Raw genomic sequence first — 26,716 nt, forward strand, 5'->3', positions numbered from 1 at the left:
CGACCGCATTCGCTGTCACAAACGAACTCAGCATGGCAATGCGGTCGCAAATAGGAAGGGAACACCCCTTCCTATTTGCGAGTCGCTGCCTCAAATTGCGAGTCGGTACCGACTCGCAATTTGAGGTTGTGCATCGCGTTTAGCCTTTTGCGCGTCGCAAACTGCGTTTTTCGGAGTTTGCGAGGCGCAAAAGGCCTCCTACATCTGGCCCTTAGTTTTGCACTTGCTTTCACAAAGACAGGGAGAAGAGGTTCCAACCAGTTCCAACTGGTTCTAGGAGTGTCCCATCTCTCCTCTAGCACAGACTCCAGACATAGTTGAGGGTAAACAAGTCTTATCTGTGAGGCCAGAGCACAGACTTTACAAATGCTCCTTCTCTCAGCCCAGGAAGACCATTCAGATTGCAGATGCACCTCTGTGACTCCTCTACCCTCCCTGTGTACAGGCTGTCTGAAATGTATGCACAAAGCTCAGCTGTCACTCTGCCCCAGACGTGGATTGGAGTCAAGCTGCAAAACACCAGTCATAACCACAGAGAAATGTCCATTTTCTAGAAGTGGCATTTCTATACTGGTAATAAAAAATTCACCTACACCAGAAAGCAGTATTTCTCATTACCATTATAACCATACCAAACATGCCTACACTACCCCTCATAGATCAGACAATACCCTTAGACATAAGGCAGGGCATTTCCAATGCAATCCTGTGAGCAAGGCAGCACTCACAGCAGTGAGAAACCACATAGGCTGTTTATCACTACTAGGACAGGCCACACAACCAGGCACATGTCCTGCCTTATACATGCATAGCAACCTGCTCATAGGGCTAGCTAGGGCCCACCTTAGAGGTGACTTATATGTAGTAAAAGGAGAGTTCCAGACCTGGCAAGTAAATTTAGATGCCATGTCCCTGTGGCAGTAAACTGCGCATGCAGGCCCTGCACTAGTAGGTATGAGACAGGTTTGAAAGGCTACATCTGTGGGTGGCACAAGCTGCGCTGCAGGCCCACTAGTAGTATTTAAATTACAGGCCCTGGGTATAGAGATACCCCTGTACAACGAACTTACTGGTGAATTAAATGTGCCAATTAGGTGTAAGCCAATCAAAACAACTTTAGAAAGAGAGCACCTGCACTTTAGCAGTGCTCAGAGTCCTAGAACGAACAACAAGAGGTCAGGAGGAAGGAAGGAAAACATTTGGGAATGACCCTGCAAAAAGGTCCAGGTCCAACACTTTGTGATAGGTGGATTTATTGAACATTTGTGCAGAATCTGACATTGGGCCATGATTGAAAATGAGAGTCAAGGGTTCAGTCACGGTTGATGAAATTTTTGTAATGGATGCCACAGTATTGTAAGTTCAACGTCCAGTTCACTCCTCCCATGGGAAATGGAAGGTGGTTGATGAACAGTCAACAGAGTGAAAAATGTGGCACACAAAGGATTTCCTTCAGGAAGAGGTCACGTGCTGCAATGGTTGGTGACTGGCCATCTGAACCTCCTGAATCCTTTGCTGGATGTCCCCTCTTGCATCGGGGTTTAGTTGTAGCTACAGAGGCAGTGTGTCTGTGGTGGACCCTTCCCCTGATAGAGCTTGCCTTTCAATGTGTGTCACCAATATCGACGGGCCTGGTGTTGCTGTGCCAAAGGAAGGCGTAGAATGTTGCTGACAATTCCTGATCAGGGTACTGTTAATGTCCCTCAACACCCCTGTTAGTGTGGCCAGTTTGGTATTGCTGTCCTCCCACTATTGTAGCATATCCCTATGAATGTTCCTCTGCAGCTGTTTCATCTCACAGAGTTCGATAGGTATCTGGTCCATCATACCTTGGGACTCTTGATAGACCCCCAAGACTTGGCTGATAGTGTCCTAGCCTGTAGCATCCCCAGTGGCCTCACCCCGGTGGCTAGCTTAATTCCTCCCATGCATCCCGTGATGTCATGTTGAGACAACGGGGCTGGGAGGTGTTGATGTGGGCACAGTGAGACTCACTGTAGGGGTCTGCCCAGGTTGCCCAAATAGGCCACATCTGTCCTCCAAGTCCAGATGTTCAGGAGTGTCATGTTCACTGAGGGCTTCATCCAGGGGGATGATGGCAGTCTCGTCTGTGGGCTCTGTCTGGCCAATGGCAGCTCCACCTGTTGATGTGACCAATACAATATCACTGGTGGTATTGTGACATCTACCTCCAAAAGATAACAGTGACATTTTACACAGCTAGTGTACACAGTTGATTTGCAGGTGATCCTATTGGGAAAGGTACTCACGAGATAGGTTGTATTTAGCTGACATTTGTGAAGCATGCCAATTCCATGAAAGTCCAACAGCTGCACAATTTAACAGTGTCTTGGTAGTTGAGAGAATGGGAAGAGATTTACATTTGCCAGCAGTGCTGGTAATACAGTCGCTGGGCAGGATGTAGCTTTGACCATTTTGAGGCCAGTTCAATGTTATGCAGGCCGATGCAGGAGTTTGTCGTATATGTGATGGGGTGATCATGTGGTCAGTGCTTTGTGAATGTGTCTACAGCCAATACCATTCATGTGTAACATCCTGAGGCCTAGTTGATCATTTATGTTGCACACTTGATAAGTTATCTTTTCTGTCCTCAATAGTTTAATCTTGGTTTAGCAATTCAAGATGGAGCTAGGTGGCCAGTCACATCTCATAGTTCAGCATGATCTGCATTTGGATCCCTCCCAGGTGAGTAAACTTAAATTAAGAGTTAACAGTCAAAGGCTTTTGGACAAGTGACCACTGTTCTGCTTGAACAGTGCCTCCTGGTAGTTGCAGTCTGGTCACTCCCTCTACTTCCCAACACTTGACAATTGATATCCGCCCATCCCCCCAGGTGAGTAAACTTCTTTTGGGAGTTCACTGACAGATGCATTGGGGCAAGTGTACATTGGGCTGGTGATTGGAGTTATTAAAACAGGGCCAATTGGGCTTTACATTCAGGCCACTTCTTCAGTTCCCAACACCAGTCAAATATCATCCTCCCAGGGGAGTAAACTTCCTTTGTGAGTTAATGAGCAGGAGTAGTTTGACAAGTGTGCACTGGACTTGTGTTTGAAATTGGTGAGACAGAGCCCCCTGGCCTTAGCAGTCATGTCACTCCCTCTACTTTGTACACTTGAGAAATGTCATTCTCCCAAACAAAAGTCTTTGGAGAAGAGGACACTGGACTAGTGGTTGGAGTGACAGCACTCTATACACTACATACATAGTAAATGGTTTCCTCCAGGTGAGTACGCTTCAATGGAGAGTTGACACAGGGGCCATTTGGGGAGAGAACACTGGTGTGGTGTTTGGAGTTAGAGAAATAGTGCCTGCTGGGAGTTGTAGTCCTGTCACTCTGACTACTCCCTATTACTTGACAAATCTTATCCCCTCAGATGAGTTAACTTCATTTGGATGTAGTTACAGAAACAGAGCCTGATGTGAGTTACAGTCATGTCACTCACTCTAGTACACAAACTTGACTGATGTTGTTCCCCTAGAGAGCACACTTCAATTGGGAGTTCACTAATAGATGTTTTGTGCAAGTGAGCACTGGTCTGGTTTTTGGAGTTACAGAAACAGTGCCTGCTGTGAGTTGCAGTCCTGTCATTCCCTGTACTACACCCACTGAGCTAATGTCACACTTCAATTATGAGTTCACAAACAGGGGTCTTTGTGGCAGGGGACACAGGGCTGGCTGAGTGGAGTAACAGTGACAACACCTCCTGGCCTTGGCAGTCCTGTTAGTCTCTGTCCTACACACACTATACAAATGTTATCACGCTAGATGAGTCCACTTCAATTGGAAGTTGACAACAGGGATCTTTGTGGCAGGGTACACAGGGCTTGCTGAGTAGAGTAACAGTGACAGAACCTCCTGTCCTTGCCAGTCCTGTCAGTCCCTGTCCTACACACACTATACAAATGTTATCACGCTAGGTAAGTCCACTTCAATTGGAAGTTGACAAACAGGGATCTTTGGGGCAGGGGGCACAGGGCTGGCTGAGTGGAGTAACAGTGACAGAACATCCTGACCTTGGCAGTCCTGTCAGTCCCTGCACTACATCTACTGTACAAATGTTATTACCCCAGGTGATCCCGCTTCAATTGGGAGTTGACACACAGGGGTCTTTGGGGCAGGGGACACAGGGCTGGCTGAGTGGAGTAACAGTGACAGAAGCTCCTGGCCTCAGCAGCCCTGTCAGTCCCTGTACGAAACCCACTTTACAAATGTTATCCCCCCATGTGAGTCCACTTCCACTGGGAGTTGACAAACAGGGGTCTTTGTGGCAGGGGATGCAGGGCTGGCTGAGTTCGATAACAGTGATAGAGCCTCCTGACCTTAGCAGTCCTGTCAGTTCCTGTCCTATACCCACTGTACAAATGTTATCTCACAGGTGAGTACACTTCCACAGAGAGTTAAGACACAGGGGTCTATGGGCAACAGGACACTGAGTTAGTGTTTGGTTTTCTAAGAACAGTGCCTGCTGGAGGTTGTGGTCATGTCAGTCCCTGTACTACACCCACTGTGCTAATGCTACAATCCCATGTTAATTCATTTCAATTGGGAGTTGACAGATAGGACCCTTTGGGGCAGGGGACACTGGGCTGGTGAATGGAGGGACAGTGAAGGTGGCACATGGTGGGCAGTGTGCATGCATGACAGTACATTTTTGTGACATTTTTATTGTTGAGATTTACCAGACTCCCCTCCTCCAGGTATTCCTGTCAAGCCTGCAGGATGTCAAGTTGTAATCGGGCACTGGGAGGGCCACAGCCAGTCTTCCTGGCCTGCAGATAGTACCTGAAGACCAGGGAATGGACCTTGCCCCTGAGGTCGTTCCACTTCTTCCTGATGTCCTCCCTTGTGTGCAGGGTGGTGGCTACAGCTTGACTCTGTTGATATCCTGTCCTACATTTCCATTTTCCTACTGAGAGTAGTGTGCTGGACTTATTCTCAAAACAGTTGTGGCTCTACTCTTATGATTTCATCCACCATGACTTTTAACTCTTCATCTGTGAAATGGGGATTTGTTTAATGTGACATGGTGGCCACAAAAATTGTAGAGGAGTGACAGTGACTTCCTAACTGGGGGAGTCCAAAAGGGTGGGACTGGTCAAATATGTGTACAGGATGTTGCATGGGCTGGTGAAATAAATGGTGCCCAGTTTCTGTGAAGTGTGGGGAAAGAGTCTCTCTGTCTTGCTGTGTAAATGCAAAAGGATTCTGTTGTGTGAAGGGGTGTGTTTTACAGTGTGTTTTGCAGGTGTGTCGAGTGTGGCATTGTGTGTCAGCTGTGTTGTTTTCAAATCCTTCCAATGAGGTGTTGTGTATTACTTTGGTGACGGCGGATCGCCGTGGTTCGGACCACCATTGGCTGACCACGATGGGTGTCCCCCACTGCAACTTTGGACTTGTAATACGGTCATTGCTTGGTTGCGGGGCTGTCGGTGCTAGATGTCAGCCCACCTATTTCCAGGCCTCAGTACCACTGCCGGTTTGCCTTTTTTGATTGCCAGTCGGGGGTCCTGGCTGCATAACTCATAATATGGCAGTATGGGAGACCGCCAACATGGCAGTCTTTTTGGAACTACCAACATGGCGGTCCCGCGGTCCGACCGCCAAACTAATAATGAGGTCCTAAGTTTGTATATGATAACTTTTACTTGTTTGCCCTGCTTCTATAAAAATCAATGTAATTTTTGCATGTATTAAACACTTTAAAGAAATGGAATAGCATAATGGAAACTAAAATGAAGTGCACTTCTTAGAAAAGCCTTTGGACTTGGTGGAGAGATGTAAGTGAGAGTGACTAAGTAGCATGTCCGCGAGCACTTGACAAATTATGCAAAAATACAGCTTAATAAACTCCAGTCACATGAACACTTTATGAGACAGATTTGTAGTATTGATTCTTAAACAACCATCATAAATACAGCCAAACTGGAATCACAAATCATCCTAAATGTGCAGATGAATTTCTTTAGTAAAAACAACCAAAGAAGTACCCTACAAAAAGTTGAAAGGTGGCTTATCCATAAAAGCTAAAAAGTTGAAAAATTAGAAAGTTGTGGTGCTACCTCTACTTCGTGTCCCAACACAACTGTTATAAGTCAACCTTAAGTCGTACCTCAGCTTACAGTTTTCACAACTTACTTTTTTTTTTTTTTGTTAGAAGTCTTCATTAGTTTTTTACAGGTTACATTGCAACACATTCGGGTTTCTCTTCAAAGAGAATAAATCTTTTTCTCTTTAACAGACCTTTTCAAAGTAAAAGTTACTCGATACACATCCAAAACCTACACCGTCATGTACAGGCCTACACAATAAAAATTATCCATGAAAAAATTAAACATCAGATACAGACCCACTTCCAATGTGTATCCAAATGTAAAAATTGTGTTTTAAATACTGAGATACAAAAATATCAGAAAAACTATTGTGATACAAAAATATCACGATGCACAAATATCATTGACAAGAATATCGATTTTTTCAGGTAACTTTATTTTTCACAGTATTTGTGTTTTAAAATTTTAAATAACATAATTGTAAAAAATATTCTTTTTAATTATCTTTCTATATTTCAGTTCATATATTATTAATTTTATATATTACATTTTGTTCGTATAATTGCTGACAATATTTTTAAATATAGTTAGAAATTTTAAGCAATTTATAATTTTTTAATTGAACCATTAATGGTAATGATTATTAATTAATCATGAATTTAGTATTAATTATTACATTGATTTTTAATCATGTAAATTGTGTAATAATTATATTTTTATGTGATATATTAGGTGTCGGTTGTTGGGTTTGTGGGGGTATATGGTGAGAATTTAAATAGGTAACAATTAGTTAACAATTATTTATTAATTTAATATTAATTATTTCATTGATTAATAATTATGCTGATTGTTTAATAATTATGTGGGTCATTATGAACCCGACCGCAAAAACGGCAGCAGCGACGGCAGCCAAAAGACCGTCGCTGCAGCTACCAGCCGTCCGCTGGATTATGACCACAGCCGGATTTCTGCCAGAATGATGGCGGCAATCTGGCTGTGGCCATGCCGGCAGATGGCGTAAGGTGCAGCTGCTGATAGCAGCAGAGCCACGCCAGTAGACTGCTGCCGGCCGTATTATGAGAATAATACAGCCTGGCGGTGTTCTGCTGGCGGATGCTGCTGCTGGCTGCAGCGCCCTGTCCTGTCTCCTGCTGGAGGACCCCCTGACTACAGGCAAGTCGGGTACTCTGAAAGAGGAGGGGGGTGGGGGTGTTGTGTGTGTGTTTGTGTGTATGTCTGTGCGTGCGTGTATGCAGATGTGTTTTGCGTGTTGTATGTGTGTGCATGTTTGGGGGTGTGAGTGCGTGTAAGTTGAGTTGTGTGAATTGGTGTCTGCGTGTATGTATGTAGGTATGTGTGGATGTGTGTGTTAATGGATGTATGCATGCGTGGGTGAATGTTGGAATGGGTGTGTGTATGTGTGTGTGCATGTGTGAAGGGAGGGGTGTGTATGAAGGGGGGGTCTGGAGAGGAAGGGGAAGTTGGGGGGAAACGTGGGAAGGGGGTGGGGAAGACCCCTATAAGTGACAGGGAAGGGATTCCCTGTCACTGATAGTGCCTACCACCTTGGTTTTCGTGGCGGTAAGGATGACACAAAAACCATGACGGTAGGGGAGGTCATAATCCTGCAGGCAGGCAAGTGACAGCCGCCGGGCTGGAGAGTGAAGTCTCCAGCCCTGCGGTCATTACCGCTGTGGCAGTCGGTGTGGTACATTGGCGGTTTGGCTTCAGCCAAACCACCAATGTCATAATATGGAGGAAAGTACTGCCAACCTGTTGGCAGTACTTTCCTCCATATCACCGCCGACCGCCGGGGTCATAATGACCCCTATATGTTTTAAGTTATAAATTAGATGTGGGTTGTTGTGTTTGTACGAGCACAGGGTGGGAAATTATGGAAATAATAGGTAACAATTAATAATTCATTTATAATCATCTGTTTAATTGATTAATACATGTGTTAATTGTGTTACACTCCTTTATTTTAGTTATATTTTAAGAGTGGCCTGCTAGGATTGTGGGAGTATATTGTGGGAACTTAAATAAGAAAGTTACATTTTTAAATCATAATTAATTATTATAATTTTAATAACCATGTACATTTAACCCCTGCAAAGTCCAAAGCTTTCCCTGCAGTTACACAAACTGGGGGGCAGGTGAATAGTAAAAAGCTGAACAACAAGCTTTCCCTGCTGTTGCTCAGACTGGAGTGGGAATAGTAAATTCCTCAGAAGTCCAATGTTTTCGCTACTTTTGCATTGACTGGAGTGGGAATAGTAAATTGAACCCCTGCGAAGTCTAGCGTTTTTTCTACTGTTGCACAGATTGGAGTGGGAGTAGTAAAGTTTACTCCTCTGAAGTCAAACTCTTTTTCTAATGTTGCACAGATTTGGGTGGAAATAGTAAATGTTACTCCTCCGAAGTCCAATGCTTTTGCTAGTGTTGCACAGACTGGAGTTGGAATAGCGTACTTTTTATGTTGTGATTTAAATACTTATTTTTAAAAGTGTTGAAAAAAATATATAGCTATATTTATCGCCACTAGGTACTTATAGTTAGGACCATGTTTCCACTGAAATAGCGCTTTTTGACTTGCCTATATTTTTGGTGCCATTTGATGAATCTTCACAAAACTTCCAAGAATCTTGTTGTACATGGAATGTTTTGGGGTGATCGATCAAGAGAGGGCCAGGTAAATGGATGTGGGTTTCAAAAAAGTTAATTTCCCATTATAATTCCCATAATGATTTTAGCCACAACCACAGCCCGAACCTCTCAACAGAATCACAAAATATTTGGCAGGAAGGCAGCTCTTCATGAAGAAAGAGTGTTATTTCTTGTAAATCCATTCAGTAGATTTAGAGATATTGAAAGAAAAAGAAATATATATATATCTAGACCCCTTAGCTCAGGTGCTGGCGTCCCACGCAGACCTCTCTACCCCTCTACCCAACACCCCCCACTCCCGCCACAGGGATTTTTTTTTTTTTTTTAACATTTTGGCTCCAAAATTGCGACTGGGTCTCAAATCCATGGCACAAATCTTTAAAAAAAACAAGTGTGGGCTTCTGCTTTTTCTTAATGAAGCCCCCGGGTGGGCCAGGTCCTGGGGGCATGAAAGAAATAAGGAGGGGGTGCACGGGGCTCCCCTCCTGGGGCATTTTTATGCCTCAGGGACAACCACCTCCCCGGTGCTTATTAATTTTAGAATATGAGTGGGCCTGGTGGGCCCACCGGTGTCCCAGGGGCCACCACCTCCTGGGGCTTCATATACATTGTATGAGGGGGCACATGGCCCCCCTTGCAGCCCCGGGGACCACCACCTCCCTGGAGCTAAATATTTAATGAATGTGGAGGGCTTGGTAACTCCTACAGCCCTGAGGTCCGCCACCTCCCCAGGGCTTAATTTAAATAATGAAGTGAGTCTGTCACAGACCCCCAGCCCCGGAAACCACCACCACGCCAGGGCTGTTTAACTTAGAGGGGAACCGCGCAGCCCCCCCCCCCCTTAAGGAGCCAAGCTGAAAGCTCCCACCAAGCAAAAGCAAACATAACTCTGCTTTCCACAAGCGGGTGCTGTCAAACAGCTCCTGCTTGCAGGAAGCTGAGTTTCCATATTTTTCCCTGCATGCAAATATGAGTGCAGGGAAACAGATAAAAACATTGCCGTTGCAAGCAGAGAGCTGCTATTTCAAGAAGCTCCCTGCTTGCAGAAGCAATGCTGCCTCCCACAGGAGTCTGGTGCTGGCTAGGGCTGGGGGAGCCTTGAGGAAGCTTGGGGGTGACCAGGGCAAAAACGAGGACTTTCCTACAACTGTGCATGGCAGGGGCTTGAGTTATAGTTACCCTAGGTTGGGAGTTATAGTTACTTGAGTTAACCATAACTATAACTGCTGAATTTCTATGGTTTTGTACGAGTAAATTCAGAACCTAACTATAACGTGCCTGTAACAAAATGCTCCTGCATTATCCGATTGCTTCCACCAACGGGACGGTGCCGGGAATGTGGGTGCAGGACCCATTGAAAATCAAGTAAAATGCTTTAGTTTTAAACTCCAGAAAACATCTGCACTCCAGGATATTGCTGAGAATTTTATTTAGGCTCATGCGTGTCGACCAACACGGTCTTCGTCAGAGCACACAAAGTGGAAAAAGTTGTTGTTACATTTAAAAACATAACATCATTTTTTTTAAATAAAGAAACATGAATGAACTACTTCAAAGGCCACCACTTTGTCACCCTCAAAACAAATGTTACGAGTCAGTGCTATCCGTAACTTGCAACAATGTATCACCGCATAAAAACATTTTCAAAATAGAAAGGGGTGAAAGGAAAATGTTTATCTATCTTTCACAAAGAAATTTAAATATGGACAACCAATTAACAATATCTGCCTGGCATTTCACTACCAAATATATACCCATTCAGGCACAAAAATATATCGAAAACCCAGCATGCAATCTAATGGCTTACCATCAATGTCAACAAAGTGGCCTAAATAGTGATAGTGTCTGCACCACATATTCCATGCAAAAAGTATATGTGCATGCACGGGCTAATGCCAAGTGGCCAAATCAGCACAATCCTTAACATGTTTAGCAGGCACCAAAATATTCAAATCACATAATACAATAAATAATCCCAACACATAATATGATAACACCAAGAAAAAATATATCATATAATGAAAATATACCTATGGACATAACAAGTAAAACAAAAAATTATATACATACTGAAAATAAATAATCAATAAATATATACAAGAACCCACAAATATCCCGAAAGAGAAAACCCATAGACATATATACAAAAACTGAAACAAAAAATATAGTTGGAATCAACTTGACAACAGGGAGGGTATAACGATCATCATCATGTATGGAGAACAAATAGTCTCTAAACGATTCATAACAGTGAAGAGCACATTCGTTGAGAGGTATCACAACAACTTCTACCCCAAATGCACACAAAGCTCTTCATCCAAATTTAGTCCCCCGGGGCACTGCTCCCAAGTTTCATTATATACTCAGATTCCAGTCTGTCTCCTCAAAGTCCTTTCTCTGTCTCCTCCTCTGATGTTTGATGGAACCCTGTCAATACTGAAAAAATAGATATTTTTAGTACTAGGTTCATGTATCTTGTGCTAATGCCTTGCCACCAGGTAGGAAGGATCATTGTGTGAAATAGCATGATAGTGCTCCAAAATTCTCTTTTTCACCGGGAAGATTGTACTTCCTACATAGTTCCAAATACAGGGGCAAACTAACACATAAATCACACAGTCACTGTTACAATTAATAAACTTATTTGTTCTTGCAATTATACCAGTAGGTAATAAATATGTTCTCCTGTTAATGCTGTACCTAAAAGCTTTACTTCTTCCACATTGAAAAAAAAAAAACTTTTGTTTCTACAACCATGTGCCATTGCTCCCTCTGCTGAAATGGATTTGAACCAAAATGTCCCTTTAAGAGCTACTTTTCCTATACGTGATTATAGGACTAGATTCCCAATCACTTGATCTGATCTCATCAAATACAATGTTTATTCAAAATGTCTCCAACTTTCTCTGAATCACTATCAAAGGTTGTAATTAACTTAATCACATTGCTGTTTTCATTCTTCATACTCTTTTTTTTAATCTCCAATTATCAAAAGACTCTCTCTAGGAATCGCATCTACTTTCTGGATTGCTTCTTTAATTACATTTCTGAGATACCCCTGGGCTCTGAATCTCTTTGCCATGGCACCTTGTTCCAGCTCATAGGCTGTTGCTGTGCTACGATTCCTTTTTGCACTGAGAAATTCGCCCTAGAGGATGCTCCATTTCAGTTTGCGTAGGGTGATAACTCTTGGCATGCAGAATGCTATTACCTGCAGTTTCCTTCCTGACTCAGATTCATGTATCCTGCTGGTAAATTTCAAATTCAAATTGTTAGAAATAAAATTCAAAAAGGCAAGCAGCTTTTCATATGGACCATCCCAAATGGCAAATATGTAATCTATATAGCTTATCCATAACGCCAAATGTCTAGTCCAATTCTCTTCTTTCCAAATGAACTGGGACTCCCACCATCCGATGAAAATGCAGGCGTAGCTCCACACAAAGCAATTCCCCATAGCAGTCCCGGTAAGTTGCCTGTACCACTGCTCAACAAACACAAAAACATTATTTTCTAGACAGAATTTGAGCATCTCCAACAACATAATGGAATGGTTGTAGAAATACAATGGTCTGTCCGGGAAAAAATGCCTGCATGCCTGCATACCCAAATGTATAAAGATACCATGTCTATGGTAACTAGAATATATTCAGGTTTCCAAGGGATATGTTGTATCTTGGTTATGAAGTCAGTGCTATCCCTACAGTACAAGGGCAGGCTGAGTGCATAAGGGCACAGAAAGAAGTCCAAGTAAACTGAGACATTTTCCAAAAGGCTATTATTCGCTCCTATGATCTGTCTCCCCAGAGGGCTCGTGCTGTCCATATGAATCTTTGGTAACATGAAAAAAGTGGGGGTTGTTTGCTTATCTACTTTCAGGAACTGAAATTTCTCAATCCCCAAAATACCCCTATTGTGCCAAATCAAATAAAACGGCATGAAAATGGGTCACAGTACCCCTATAGGCTTCCCTAGATTACTTCTCATAACATCCAGACATGTATAACTGCCTTCTTGCTTCTTCCTAGTATTTTGTCACATCCCATAACACCACATTGCCCCCTTTATCAGCAGGTTTCATAATAAACGATGTATTATTGGCAAGGGACTCAGGTGCTTCCCTTTGTCTTAAGCTTATATCACAGGCATGTTCATTCTTGCTCTTTTTCCAAAGTCTCATAAGTTCTAAAATGTTAACCTCCTAGCAAACAACCTATAGGATCATGGGGGTTCATGGGGTTACACTTTGACTTCACTCAAAAATTGTTCGAACTAGGTCTATCAATTTCCATCCCCAAATTAGAGAGTAACACGCTTTCTGATGCCCAGGCCTTCTCCCCAACTTCCATCTCCCTCAACAGGGCAAAACCCACAATGTCTTCTATACATATGTTATCAAAAACATGATCATGTCCTGTCACATTATAGGAAAACACACTACACCTTTGCTTTTCCTTCTGTAAGGTAAATACTTTCATCAACTTAAGTTTACTTATAAAAATGGAAAAGGTCAAATGAGTTCTGGGGTAATCAAAACTAGCAGTAGGACAAAACGATAACACTAGTTGTAACAAGGAATGTTCATCCTCACTAAGTACACAATGTTAAAGATTAACAACAGTCAGAGTATCCTCACCCATCATTTGTTTCTCTTGTTTGCTGGTTATTCCTCCCATGCAGCATATTTTCTTTTATTGATGTATCCGCCCCTCTCAGTTCTCTCTCTCCTTCGCTGCTTACTCCTATCCTTTTGTAGGCTTGCGATTGGGGGCCTTGTTCTTCTGTAAAAAACGATATTCCTCAGCCATAGCAAAGAGCGGTACTCTGATATCCCCTACATCATCCATTCCCAAAGGGGTCTCAGAACTGGACTCACTGCTTGCAAACTCCTGCCTATGCACAGAATCCATATACCTGAACTCCTGCTGCGCTGCATCATATTTCTTACCAAAGGTTAAGATTCTCTCGATTGTGTAATCAATTTTATCATATAGAAACTTCCTTTTCTATTTGGTTTTGATTTCCTCCTCACATTTGGAAAGTCTTTTTTCCAGACCAGCCAAAAACTGCTCAATCTCCTCTTTCGAACCATGCCCATCAAACGAAGCCTTGAGTTTACGCATTTCTTCCACAAATCTTTTGAAGCTCAATGGCTGAATATTTGGATAAAAGCCCCAACGTATTCTTATAAGTAGCTGCCGTAAGATTAGATCATTTTTCAAGCAGTTTAGAATAAGGATTTTGGTAAGAAGGCGTTATAAATATCCTAAGGACACGTGGGACCCCACCTACTTCAATATAATTATTCAAAGAGATCACCTCTCAGCAGCGGTTTATTTCCTTCTTGCGTAGTCTCTCATGTCGAAACAAGTCCTATTTCTTGTTGACTTGTAACATTTGTTTAAAGGGTGACGAAGCGGTAGACTTTGAAGTATTTCCTTCATGTTTATTTATTTTTTCAAATGCTGATATGTCTTTAAAAGTAACATCATTTTCCACTTTGTGTACTCTGACGAAGACCATGTGGATCGATACGCGCGAGACTAAATAAAATTCTTAGCAGTAACCTGGACTGTAGGCATTTTCAGGAGTTTAACCGCTTCTATGCCTTGGACGAGATGATCTCGTCCAAGGCTACAGTTCCCCTGTGCCTTGGACGAGATCATCTTGTCCAAGGCACAGGGGAACTTGGGGGAGCGCTAGCGTGCCCCCCGTGCACCCCCCTCCCCCCCAAGGCGGGGATGGAAGGGGAAGACCTTCCCTTTCCACCCCCGACCCCCCCTGCCCCCCTTGTGACGTCAGCGCGCGAGCGCGCGCTGATTAGTCACAAGGGCCTCCCCCATCGTGCTGGAAGCTGCTAAGTATTTCTCTTTCAATCACGTGGGGGAGGCCCGGAGGGGCTTCAAAGGGAAGGAAATGTATTTCCTTCCCTTTGAAGTCTCTCCGAGGGTTTCAAAAGCCGGATTGCTTGCAATCCGGCTTTTGAAACCCCACTAGACACCAGGGATTTTTTTTTTGCTGATATTGTCATAAGGGAGCGACCCCTTGGGCAAGGGTCGCTCCCAGGGGGGGCATGTTTTCGGGAAGGCCTTTTCTGCCCCCCCCCCGGGCACCAGGGATAATTAAAAAAAAAAAATGTAACGTTTTTTTTTTTTTAGGTGGGGAGCGACCCCTTAGGCAAGGGTCGCTCCCCTTGGGGGAAAATTTTATTTAGGCCATTTCTGCCCCCCTTGGGGGCAAATTGGCCTATTTTGATGAGGCCAATCTGCCCCCAAGGGGGGCAGAAACCACTAGACACCAGGGAGTTTTTTCTTTGCGTGAATTTCACGCAAGGGGAGCGACCCCTCAGGCAAGGGTCGCTCCCTGGGGGGGCCAATTTATTTTAGGCCATTTCTGCCCCCCCGGGGGCAGAAACCTCTAGGCGCCAGGGCAAATTTTTATATTTTATTTTTGTTTCTTTTTTTAGAGATGGGGAGCGACCCATCAGGCAAATTTAGTTTAGGGCATTTCTGCCCCACCCCTCCCGGGGCCGGCTGAGCTAGAGGCCAAACTCCACAGGTAGGCACTTTGCAAAAAACACCTCTGTTTATTGTGAAAAAATATGTTGTGTCCACGTTGTGTTTTAGGCCATTTCCTTTCGTGGGCGCTAGGCCTACCCACAGAATTGAGGTACCATTTTTATTGAGAGACTTAGGGGAACGCTGGGTGGAAGGAAATTTGTGGCTCCTCTCAGATTCCAGAACTTTCTGCCACAGAAATGTGAGGAACATGTGTTTTTTTAGCCAAATTGTGAGGTTTGCAAAGGATTCTGGGTAACAGAACCTGGTCCGAGCCACACAAGTCACCCCATCTTGGATTCCCCTAGGTCTCTAGTTTTCAAAAATGCACAGGGTTGGTAGGTTTCCCTAGGTGCCAGCTGAGCTACAGGCCAAAATCCACAGGTAGGCACTGTTTTCTTTAAATAAATTGGATGTGTCCACGTTGCGCTTTGGGGCATTTCCTGTCGCGGGCGCTAGGCCTACCCACACAAGTGAGGTATCATTTTTATCGGGATACTTGGGGGAACGCTTAGTGGAAGGAAATTTGTGGCTCCTCTCAGATTCCAGAACTTTCTGCCACAGAAATGTGAGGAACATGTATTTTTTTAGCCAAATTGTGAGGTTTGCAAAGGATTCTGGGTAACAGAACCTGGTCCGAGCCCCGCAAGTCACCCCTCCTTGGATTCCCGTAGGTCTCTAGTTTTCAGAAATGCACAGGTTTGGTAGGTTTCCCTAGGTGCCGGCTGAGCTAGAGGCCAAAATCTACAGGTAGGCATTTCGCAAAAAACACCTCTGTTTTCTTTAAAAAATGTAGATGTGTCCATGTTGCGCTTTGGGGCGTTTCCTGTCGCGGGCGCTAGGCCTACCCACACAAGTGAGGTCTCATTTTTATCGGGAGACTTGGGGGAACGCTGGGTGGATGGAAATTTGTGGCTCCTCTCAGATTCCAGAACTTTCTGCCACAGAATTGTGAGGAACATGTGTTTTTTTAGCCAAATTTTGAGGTTTGAAAAAGGATTCTGGGTAACAGAACCTGGTCCGAGCCCCGCAAGTCACCCCATTTTGGATTCCCCTAGGTCTCTAATTTTCAGAAATGCAGAGGTTTGGTAGGTTTCCCTAGGTGCCGGCTGAGCTAGAGGCCAAAATCTACAGGTAGGCACTTCGCAAAAAACACCTGTTTTCTTTCAAAAATTTGGATGTGTCCACGTTGCGCTTTGGGGCGTTTCCTGTCGCTGGCGCTAGGCCTACCCACACAAGTGAGGTATAATTTTTATCGGGAGACTTTGGGGAACGCTGGGTGGAAGGAAATTTGTGGCTCCTCTCAGATTCCAGAACTTTCTGCCACAGAAATGTGAGGAACACGTGTTTTTTTAGCCAAATTTTGAGGTTTGCAAAGGATTCTGGGTAACAGAACCTGGTCCGAGCCCCGCAAGTCACCCCATCTTGGATTCCCCTAGGTCTCTAGTTTTCAGAAATGCAGAGGTTTGGTAGGTTTCCCTAGGTGCCGGCTGAGCTAGAGGCCAAAATCTACAGGTAGGCACTTCGCAAAAAACACCTCTGTTTTCTTTCAAAAATGTGGATGTGTCCACGTTGCGCTTTGGGGCGTTTCCTGTCGCGGGCGCTAGGCCTACCCACACAAGTGAGGTATCATTTTTATCGGGAGACTTGAGGGAACGCTGGGTGGAAGGAAATTTGTGGCTCCTCTCAGATTCCAGAACTTTCTGCCACAGAAATGTGAGGAACATGTGTTTTTTTAGGAAAATTTTGAGGTTTGCAAAGGATTCTAGGTAACAGAACCTGGTCCGAGCCCTGCAAGTCACCCCTCCTTGGATTCCCCTAGGTCTCTAGTTTTCTGAAATACACAGGTTTGGTAGGTTTCCCTAGGTGACGGCTGAGCTAGAGGCCAAAATCTACAGGTAGGCACTTCGCAAAAAACACCTCTGTTTTCTTTCAAAAATTTGGATGTGTCCACGTTGCGCTTTGGGGCGTTTCCTGTCGCAGGCGCTAGGCCTAACCACACAAGTGAGGTATCATTTTTATCGGGAGACTTGGGGGAACGCTGGGTGGAAGGAAATTTGTGGCTCCTCTCAGATTCCAGAACTTTCTGCCACAGAAATGTGAGTAACATGTGTTTTTTTAGCCAAATTTTGAGGTTTGCAAAGGATTCTGGGTAACAGAACCTGGTCCGAGCTCCGCAAGTCACCCCATCTTGGATTCCCCTAGGTCTCTAGTTTTCAGAAATGCAGAGATTTGGTAGGTTTCCCTAGGTGCCGGCTGAGCTAGAGGCCAAAATCTACAGGTAGGCACTTCGCAAAAAACACCTCTGTTTTCTTTAAAAAATTTGGATGTGTCCACGTTGCGCTTTGGGACGTTTCCTGTCGTGGGCGCTAGGCCTACCAACACAAGTGAGGTATCATTTTTATCGGGAGACTTGGGGGAACGCTGGGTGGAAGGAAATTTGTGGCTCCTCTCAGATTCCAGAACTTTCTGCCACAGAAATGTGAGGAACATGTGTTTTTTTAGGCAAATTTTGAGGTTTGCAAAGGATTCTGGGTAACAGAACCTGGTCCGAGCCCCGCAAGTCACCCCTCCTTGGATTCCCCTACGTCTCTAGTTTTCAGAAATGCACAGGTTTGGTAGGTTTCCCTAGGTGCCGGCTGAGCTAGAGGCCAAAATCTACAGGTAGGCATTTCGCAAAAAACACCTCTGTTTTCTTTAAAAAATTTGGATGTGTCCACGTTGCGCTTTGGGGCGTTTCCTGTCGCGGGCGCTAGGCCTACCCACACAAGTGAGGTCTCATTTTTATCGGGAGACTTGGGGGAACGCTGGGTGGATGGAAATTTGTGGCTCCTCTCAGATTCCAGAACTTTCTGCCACAGAAATGTGACGAACATGTGTTTTTTTAGCCAAATTTTGAGGTTTGAAAAAGGATTCTGGGTAACAGAACCTGGTCCGAGCCCCGCAAGTCACCCCATTTTGGATTCCCCTAGGTCTCTAATTTTCAGAAATGCAGAGGTTTGGTAGGTTTCCCTAGGTGCCGGCTGAGCTAGAGGCCAAAATCTACAGGTAGGCACTTCGCAAAAAACACCTGTTTTCTTTCAAAAATTTGGATGTGTCCACGTTGCGCTTTGGGGCGTTTCCTGTCGCTGGCGCTAGGCCTACCCACACAAGTGAGGTATAATTTTTATCGGGAGACTTTGGGGAACGCTGGGTGGAAGGAAATTTGTGGCTCCTCTCAGATTCCAGAACTTTCTGCCACAGAAATGTGAGGAACATGTGTTTTTTTAGCCAAATTTTGAGGTTTGCAAAGGATTCTGGGTAACAGAACCTGGTCCGAGCCCCGCAAGTCACCCCATCTTGGATTCCCCTAGGTCTCTAGTTTTCAGAAATGCAGAGGTTTGGTAGGTTTCCCTAGGTGCCGGCTGAGCTAGAGGCCAAAATCTACAGGTAGGCACTTCGCAAAAAACACCTCTGTTTTCTTTCAAAAATGTGGATGTGTCCACGTTGCGCTTTGGGGCGTTTCCTGTCGCGGGCGCTAGGCCTACCCACACAAGTGAGGTATCATTTTTATCGGGAGACTTGAGGGAACGCTGGGTGGAAGGAAATTTGTGGCTCCTCTCAGATTCCAGAACTTTCTGCCACAGAAATGTGAGGAACATGTGTTTTTTTAGGAAAATTTTGAGGTTTGCAAAGGATTCTAGGTAACAGAACCTGGTCCGAGCCCTGCAAGTCACCCCTCCTTGGATTCCCCTAGGTCTCTAGTTTTCTGAAATACACAGGTTTGGTAGGTTTCCCTAGGTGACGGCTGAGCTAGAGGCCAAAATCTACAGGTAGGCACTTCGCAAAAAACACCTCTGTTTTCTTTCAAAAATTTGGATGTGTCCACGTTGCGCTTTGGGGCGTTTCCTGTCGCAGGCGCTAGGCCTAACCACACAAGTGAGGTATCATTTTTATCGGGAGACTTGGGGGAACGCTGGGTGGAAGGAAATTTGTGGCTCCTCTCAGATTCCAGAACTTTCTGCCACAGAAATGTGAGTAACATGTGTTTTTTTAGCCAAATTTTGAGGTTTGCAAAGGATTCTGGGTAACAGAACCTGGTCCGAGCTCCGCAAGTCACCCCATCTTGGATTCCCCTAGGTCTCTAGTTTTCAGAAATGCAGAGATTTGGTAGGTTTCCCTAGGTGCCGGCTGAGCTAGAGGCCAAAATCTACAGGTAGGCACTTCGCAAAAAACACCTCTGTTTTCTTTAAAAAATTTGGATGTGTCCACGTTGCGCTTTGGGACGTTTCCTGTCGTGGGCGCTAGGCCTACCAACACAAGTGAGGTATCATTTTTATCGGGAGACTTGGGGGAACGCTGGGTGGAAGGAAATTTGTGGCTCCTCTCAGATTCCAGAACTTTCTGCCACAGAAATGTGAGGAACATGTGTTTTTTTAGGCAAATTTTGAGGTTTGCAAAGGATTCTGGGTAACAGAACCTGGTCCGAGCCCCGCAAGTCACCCCTCCTTGGATTCCCCTACGTCTCTAGTTTTCAGAAATGCACAGGTTTGGTAGGTTTCCCTAGGTGCCGGCTTAGCTAGAGGCCAAAATCTACAGGTAGGCACTTCACAAAAAACACCTCCTGTTTTCTTTAAAAAATTTGGATGTGTCCACGTTGCGCTTTGGGGCGTTTCCTGTCGCGGGCACTACGCCTACCCACACAAGTGAGGTATCATTTTTATCGGGAGACTTGGGGGAACGCTGGGTGGAAGGAAATTTGTGGCTCCTCTCAGATTCCAGAACTTTCTGCCACAGAAATGTGACGAACATGTGTTTTTTTAGCCAAATTTTAAGGTTTGCAAAGGATTCTGGGTAACAGAACCTGGTCCGAGCCCCGCAAGTCACCCCATCTTGGATTCCCCTAGGTCTCTAGTTTTCAGAAATGCACAGGTTTGGTAGGTTTCCCTAGGTGCCGGCTAAGCTAGAGGCCAAAATCTACAGGTAGGCACTTCGCAAAAAACACCTCTGTTTTCTTTAAAAAATGTGGATGTGTCCACGTTGCGCTTTGGGGCGTTTCCTGTTGCGGGCGCTAGGCCTACCCACACAAGTGAGGTATCATTTTTATCGGGAGACTTGGGGGAATGCTTCGTGGAAGGAAATTTGTGGCTCCTCTCAGATTCCTGAACTTTCTGCCACAGAAATGTGAGGAACATGTGTTTTTTTAGCCAAATTTTGAGGTTTGCAAAGGATTCTGGGTAACAGAACCTGGTCCGAGCCCCGCAAGTCACCCCTCCTTGGATTCCCCAAGGTCTCTAGTTTTCAGAAATGCACAGGTTTGGTGGGTTTCCCTAGGTGCCGGCTGAGCTAGAGGCCAAAATCTACAGGTAGGCATTTCGCAAAAAACACCTCTGTTTTCTTTCAAAAATTTGGATGTGTCCACGTTGCGCTTTGGGGCGTTTCCTGTCGCGGGCGCTAGGCCTACCCACACAAGTGAGGTATCATTTTTATCGGGAGACTTGGGGGAACGCTGGGTGGATGGAAATTTGTGGCTCCTCACAGATTCCAGAACTTTCTGCCACACAAATTTGAGGGACATGTGTTTTTTTAGCCAAATTTTGAGGTTTGCAAAGGATTCTGGGTAACAGAACCTGGTCCAAGCCCCGCAAGTCACCCCTCCTTGGATTCCCCTACGTCTCTAGTTTTCAGAAATGCACAGGTTTGGTAGGTTTCCCTAGGTGCCGGCTTAGCTAGAGGCCAAAATCTACAGGTAGGCACTTCACAAAAAACACCTCCTGTTTTCTTTAAAAAATTTGGATGTGTCCACATTGCGCTTTGGGGCGTTTCCTGTCGCGGGCATTACGACTACCCACACAAGTGAGGTATCATTTTTATCGGGAGACTTGGGGGAACGCTGGGTGGAAGGAAATGTGTGGCTCCTCTCAGATTCCAGAACTTTCTGCCACAGAAATGTGAGGAACATGTGTTTTTTTAGCCAAATTTTGAGGTTTGCAAAGGATTCTGTGTAACAGAACCTGGTCCGAGCCCCGCAAGTCACCCCATCTTGGATTCCCCTAGGTCTCTAGTTTTCAGAAATGCACAGGTTTGGTAGGTTTCCCTAGGTGCCGGCTGAGCTAGAGGCCAAAATCTACAGGTAGGCACTTCGCAAAAAACACCTCTGTTTTCTTTAAAAAATGTGGATGTGTCCACGTTGCGCTTTGGGGCGTTTCCTGTTGCGGGCGCTAGGCCTACCCACACAAGTGAGGTATCATTTTTATCGGGAGACTTGGGGGAACGCTTCGTAGAAGGAAATTTGTGGCTCCTCTCAGATTCCAGAACTTTCTGCCACAGAAATGTGAGGAACATGTCTTTTTTTAGCCAAATTTTGAGGTTTGCAAAGGATTCTGGGTAACAGAACCTGGTCCGAGCCCCGCAAGTCACCCCTCCTTGGATTCCCCTAGGTCTCTAGTTTTCAGAAATGCACAGGTTTGGTGGGTTTCCCTAGGTGCCGGCTGAGCTAGAGGCCAAAATCTACAGGTAGGCATTTCGCAAAAAATACCTCTGTTTTCTTTCAAAAATTTGGATGTGTCCACGTTGCGCTTTGGGGCGTTTCCTGTCGCGGGCGCTAGGCCTACCCACACAAGTGAGGTATCATTTTTATCGGGAGACTTGGGGGAACGCTGGGTGGATGGAAATTTGTGGCTCCTCACAGATTCCAGAACTTTCTGCCACAGAAATTTGAGGGACATGTGTTTTTTTAGCCAAATTTTGAGGTTTGCAAAGGATTCTGGGTAACAGAACCTGGTCCGAGCCCCGCAAGTCACCCCATCTTGGATTCCCCTAGGTCTCTAGTTTTCAGAAATGCACAGGTTTGGTAGGTTTCACTAGGTGCCGGCTGAGCTAGAGGCCAAAATCTACAGGTAGGCACTTCGCAAAAAACACCTCTGTTTTCTTTCAAAAATTTGGATGTGTCCACGTTGCACTTTGGGGCGTTTCCTGTCGCGGGCGCTAGGCCTACCCACACAAGTGAGGTATCATTTTTATCGGGAGACTTGGGGGAACGCTGGGTTGAAGGAAATTTGTGGCTCCTCTCAGATTCCAGAACTTTCTGCCACAGAAATGTGAGGAACATGTGTTTTTTTAGCCAAATTGTGAGGTTTGCAAAGGATTCTGTGTAACAGAACCAGGTCCGAGCCCCGCAAGTCACCCCTCCTTGGATTCCCCTAGGTCTCTAGTTTTCAGAAATGCACAGGTTTGGTAGGTTTCCCTAGGTGGCGGCTGAGCTAGAGGCCAAAATCTACAGGTAGGCACTTCGCAAAAAACACCTCTGTTTTCTTTCAAAAATTTGGATGTGTCCACGTTGCACTTTGGGGCGTTTCCTGTCGCGGGCGCTAGGCTTACCCACACAAGTGAGGTATAATTTTTATCGGGAGACTTGGGGGACCGCTGGGTTGAAGGAAATTTGTGGCTCCTCTCAGATTCCAGAACTTTCTACCACAGAAATGAAAGGAACATGTGTTTTTTTAGCCAAATTGTGAGGTTTGCAAAGGATTCTGTGTAACAGAACCAGGTCCGAGCCCCGCAAGTCACCCCTCCTTGGATTCCCCTAGGTCTCTAGTTTTCAGAAATGCACAGGTTTGGTAGGTTTCCCTAGGTGCCGGCTGAGCTAGAGGCCAAAATCTACAGGTAGGCACTTCGCAAAAAACACCTCTGTTTTCTTTCAAAAATTTGGATGTGTCCACGTTGCGCTTTGGGGCGTTTCCTGTCGCGGGCGCTAGGCCTACCCACACAAGTGAGGTATCATTTTTATCGGGAGACTTGAGGGAACGCTGGGTGGAAGGAAATTTGTGGCTCCTCTCAGATTCCAGAACTTTCTGCCACAGAAATGTGAGGAACATGTGTTTTTTTAGGCAAATTTTGAGGTTTGCAAAGGATTCTAGGTAACAGAACCTGGTCCGAGCCCCACAAGTCACCCCTCCTTGGATTCCCCTAGGTCTCTAGTTTTCTGAAATGCACAGGTTTGGTAGGTTTCCCTAGGTGACGGCTGAGCTAGAGGCCAAAATCTACAGGTAGGCACTTCGCAAAAAACACCTCTGTTTTCTTTCAAAAATTTGGATGTGTCCACGTTGCGCTTTGGGGCGTTTCCTGTCGCGGGCGCTAGGCCTAACCACACAAGTGAGGTATCATTTTTATCGGGAGACTTGGGGGAACGCTGGGTGGAAGGAAATTTGTGGCTCCTCTCAGATTCCAGAACTTTCTGCCACAGAAATGTGAGTAACATGTGTTTTTTTAGCCAAATTTTTAGGTTTGCAAAGGATTCTGGGTAACAGATCCTGGTCCGAGCTCCGCAAGTCACCCCATCTTGGATTCCCCTAGGTCTCTAGTTTTCAGAAATGCAGAGGTTTGGTAGGTTTCCCTAGGTGCCGGCTGAGCTAGAGGCCAAAATCTACAGGTAGGCACTTCGCAAAAAACACCTCTGTTTTCTTTAAAAAATTTGGATGTGTCCACGTTGCGCTTTGGGACGTTTCCTGTCGTGGGCGCTAGGCCTACCAACACAAGTGAGGTATCATTTTTATCGGGAGACTTGGGGGAACGCTGGGTGGAAGGAAATTTGTGGCTCCTCTCAGATTCCAGAACTTTCTGCCACAGAAATGTGAGGAACATGTGTTTTTTTAGGCAAATTTTGAGGTTTGCAAAGGATTCTGGGTAACAGAACCTGGTCCGAGCCCCGCAAGTCACCCCTCCTTGGATTCCCCTACGTCTCTAGTTTTCAGAAATGCACAGGTTTGGTAGGTTTCCCTAGGTGCCGGCTTAGCTAGAGGCCAAAATCTACAGGTAGGCACTTCACAAAAAACACCTCCTGTTTTCTTTAAAAAATTTGGATGTGTCCACGTTGCGCTTTGGGGCGTTTCCTGTCGCGGGCACTACGCCTACCCACACAAGTGAGGTATCATTTTTATCGGGAGACTTGGGGGAACGCTGGGTGGAAGGAAATTTGTGGCTCCTCTCAGATTCCAGAACTTTCTGCCACAGAAATGTGACGAACATGTGTTTTTTTAGCCAAATTTTGAGGTTTGCAAAGGATTCTGGGTAACAGAACCTGGTCCGAGCCCCGCAAGTCACCCCATCTTGGATTCCCCTACGTCTCTAGTTTTCAGAAATGCACAGGTTTGGTAGGTTTCCCTAGGTGCCGGCTGAGCTAGAGGCCAAAATCTACAGGTAGGCACTTCGCAAAAAACACCTCTGTTTTCTTTAAAAAATGTGGATGTGTCCACGTTGCGCTTTGGGGCGTTTCCTGTTGCGGGCGCTAGGCCTACCCACACAAGTGAGGTATCATTTTTATCGGGAGACTTGGGGGAACGCTTCGTGGAAGGAAATTTGTGGCTCCTCTCAGATTCCAGAACTTTCTGCCACAGAAATGTGAGGAACATGTGTTTTTTTAGGAAAATTTTGAGGTTTGCAAAGGATTCTAGGTAACAGAACCTGGTCCGAGCCCTGCAAGTCACCCCTCCTTGGATTCCCCTAGGTCTCTAGTTTTCTGAAATGCACAGGTTTGGTAGGTTTCCCTAGGTGACGGCTGAGCTAGAGGCCAAAATCTACAGGTAGGCACTTCGCAAAAAACACCTCTGTTTTCTTTAAAAAATTGGATGTGTCCACGTTGCGCTTTGGGGCGTTTCCTGTCGCAGGCGCTAGGCCTAACCACACAAGTGAGGTATCATTTTTATCGGGAGACTTGGGGGAACGCTGGGTGGAAGGAAATTTGTGGCTCCTCTCAGATTCCAGAACTTTCTGCCACAGAAATGTGAGTAACATGTGTTTTTTTAGCCAAATTTTGAGGTTTGCAAAGGATTCTGGGTAACAGAACCTGGTCCGAGCTCCGCAAGTCACCCCATCTTGGATTCCCCTAGGTCTCTAGTTTTCAGAAATGCAGAGATTTGGTAGGTTTCCCTAGGTGCCGGCTGAGCTAGAGGCCAAAATCTACAGGTAGGCACTTCGCAAAAAACACCTCTGTTTTCTTTAAAAAATTTGGATGTGTCCACGTTGCGCTTTGGGACGTTTCCTGTCGTGGGCGCTAGGCCTACCAACACAAGTGAGGTATCATTTTTATCGGGAGACTTGGGGGAACGCTGGGTGGAAGGAAATTTGTGGCTCCTCTCAGATTCCAGAACTTTCTGCCACAGAAATGTGAGGAACATGTGTTTTTTTTAGGCAAATTTTGAGGTTTGCAAAGGATTCTGGGTAACAGAACCTGGTCCGAGCCCCGCAAGTCACCCCTCCTTGGATTCCCCTACGTCTCTAGTTTTCAGAAATGCACAGGTTTGGTAGGTTTCCCTAGGTGCCGGCTTAGCTAGAGGCCAAAATCTACAGGTAGGCACTTCACAAAAAACACCTCCTGTTTTCTTTAAAAAATTTGGATGTGTCCACGTTGCGCTTTGGGGCGTTTCCTGTCGCGGGCACTACGCCTACCCACACAAGTGAGGTATCATTTTTATCGGGAGACTTGGGGGAACGCTGGGTGGAAGGAAATGTGTGGCTCCTCTCAGATTCCAGAACTTTCTGCCACAGAAATGTGACGAACATGTGTTTTTTTAGCCAAATTTTAAGGTTTGCAAAGGATTCTGGGTAACAGAACCTGGTCCGAGCCCCGCAAGTCACCCCATCTTGGATTCCCCTAGGTCTCTAGTTTTCAGAAATGCACAGGTTTGGTAGGTTTCCCTAGGTGCCGGCTAAGCTAGAGGCCAAAATCTACAGGTAGGCACTTCGCAAAAAACACCTCTGTTTTCTTTAAAAAATGTGGATGTGTCCACGTTGCGCTTTGGTGAGTTTCCTGTTGCGGGCGCTAGGCCTACCCACACAAGTGAGGTATCATTTTTATCGGGAGACTTGGGGGAATGCTTCGTGGAAGGAAATTTGTGGCTCCTCTCAGATTCCTGAACTTTCTGCCACAGAAATGTGAGGAACATGTGTTTTTTTAGCCAAATTTTGAGGTTTGCAAAGGATTCTGGGTAACAGAACCTGGTCCGAGCCCCGCAAGTCACCCCTCCTTGGATTCCCCTAGGTCTCTAGTTTTCAGAAATGCACAGGTTTGGTGGGTTTCCCTAGGTGCCGGCTGAGCTAGAGGCCAAAATCTACAGGTAGGCATTTCGCAAAAAACACCTCTGTTTTCTTTCAAAAATTTGGATGTGTCCACGTTGCGCTTTGGGGCGTTTCCTGTCGCGGGCGCTAGGCCTACCCACACAAGTGAGGTATCATTTTTATCGGGAGACTTGGGGGAACGCTGGGTGGATGGAAATTTGTGGCTCCTCACAGATTCCAGAACTTTCTGCCACACAAATTTGAGGGACATGTGTTTTTTTAGCCAAATTTTGAGGTTTGCAAAGGATTCTGGGTAACAGAACCTGGTCCGAGCCCCGCAAGTCACCCCTCCTTGGATTCCCCTACGTCTCTAGTTTTCAGAA

Source organism: Pleurodeles waltl, chromosome 2_2, assembly GCF_031143425.1.
Source record: "Pleurodeles waltl isolate 20211129_DDA chromosome 2_2, aPleWal1.hap1.20221129, whole genome shotgun sequence".
NCBI lineage: Eukaryota > Metazoa > Chordata > Amphibia > Caudata > Salamandridae > Pleurodeles > Pleurodeles waltl.